The following is a 2,136-nucleotide window of genomic DNA, read 5'->3' on the forward strand; positions in this document are numbered from 1 at the left end:
GTCATGTGGCCTTGATAAAAAAGAAAGACCACTCCATAAACAAAATCATGATTCAAAACAAGTTTTTAATGATGAATTGACAATAAAAAGAAGAAAAGAAAGAAGAACAGAGAAATCTTCTCTCCCAAGCGTGTAGTAGCCGCCCCTTTCTTGTATAATGCGTCCGTAACCCTCAATCTGATAAAAAAGGGTATTTAAATGTCCAAAGATATTCTTTACCTATGAGTGAAAGGGTTAACATGGATGGTAAGAATAAGACTGAATTTTTACGAAATTTGCATGAGAAGGTTAAGGTGAACATTGAGAAGAAGAACTTGCAATACACAAATCAAGCGAACAAAAGTAGAAAAAAAGTTGTGTTTGAACCCGGTGATTGGGTATGGTTGCATTTGAGGAAGGAGAGATTCCCGGAGAAGCGGCGATCTAAGTTATTACCTAGGGGTGATGGACTTTTCCAAGTTTTGGAGCAGATTAATGACAACGCCTACAAATTAAACTTGCCAGGTGAGTATAACGTCAGTACTACTTTCATTGTTTCTAACTTGTCTTTCTTTGATGTAGGTGATGATCAAGATTTGAGGACAAATCCTTTTCAAGAAGGGGATGATGATGCGATCATGGTTGGCTCGATGTTGATCAAGTGGCTAAGGAACCGTTGAAAATACCAAGAGGACCCGTTAAGAGAGGTCGATCTAAAAAGTTCAAGGAAGCACTTCAATTGTTGATGGCGTATTATCAAGATGGCATTGAGATGCTTGAAAGTCAGTTTGGAGGAAGCTATAATGTTATTGAAGTCCAAAGGGATCAAGAAAGTGAAGAAAATATTGAAGAAAACTCAAGCATTCAATTTCCAACTCGAGCCTTAGGCGCGCCGGCGCATGCGAGTGTTGATTTGACGAAGAATCGGCGAGGGTTATGCGCGCCCGTACCTTATCATCGAGCGCCCGCGCCTATCTTTGCACAAGACGTATGCGCCCACGCCGTTACCTTTTTTCATGCACCAAAGGTGTTTGTGTGTGTGTTTGGGAATCCTAATATTTTGGCATTATTTTTCCTATTTTGAGACTTTTAAGCCTACTAGGAAACTTCTAGGAGATATTTTGACATCTTTAGATTTATTTTTTCAATATCTTTTATTATTATGGGGTTGTAATATAAATACCATACATTCATTATTTTTGAATAACAATTCAGATTCAGTTTATACAAACATTATTGAAATTCTCTTTAGAATTTTATTCAAAGCTTTGCTTTGGCTTTTTAAATCAAACTTTTTACAGTTTAATTACATGGAAACATTTGTCAATTGATTTCTCACTGAAGATTGTCAGATACAAGTAATCTGAATGTTTTCTTTGGTTTCGATTGTCGTGATTTATGTTGTTAATCATCCCGTCGATTAAAGTGGAAATTCAAAATTCTATCAATTTTACTTGTTTTAAAGATTGGTAAAAACTCTTTAGATATTTTGATTATTGGTTAGAGGGTGCGATTTAATTTATAATCTTGTTTGCTAATCTTACTCATTTAGATTCATATCACTCCGCCACTCCCGGCTTCCCAATACGACTCCTAGAAACCCCTAATATCACCTATAAAGAGTTAAGAACGAGAGAGAGAACTTGGAAGGTGCACTTGAAAATGAATCCTCTGCCCTTTATTTATAGACGCAGTTCAGACCGTCCGAACCTCGAGATCGGACCGTCTGAACTCCCCAAGAAATCCCCTCCGAACACTTGTCCTGGCTTGTGATGTCATTGCTTACGAAATATGATCGGAGCATCCAATCCCAGCCTTTGGATCGTCCGATCTTAGGGTCCTGTCAAATAAAATCCTTATCCACTTATCCGGATGAGATCAGACCGTTCGATCCCTCTTTGGAACGTCCGATCTGCACGGGGCCTCCAAACTAGGCTCCGATCGGTTCGGATCGTCCGAACTACCCGAAACCCAAAACTCTTCCGGGTCCTTTTAAATATCCCTTAATTAAGTTTAGCCATTTAAACATAATTAGATGCTTGATTACTTAATTTGGAGATAGGTTACTACGATAAAACCGGCCCAAAAAAACAAATCCCTTAAATATGATATTAATAGGAATTTAGGATTTCCAATTTTGATAAAATCATAACTTTT

The sequence above is a fragment of the Henckelia pumila genome, chromosome 2 (genome assembly GCF_033568475.1).
Source record: "Henckelia pumila isolate YLH828 chromosome 2, ASM3356847v2, whole genome shotgun sequence".
Taxonomy (NCBI): domain Eukaryota; kingdom Viridiplantae; phylum Streptophyta; class Magnoliopsida; order Lamiales; family Gesneriaceae; genus Henckelia; species Henckelia pumila.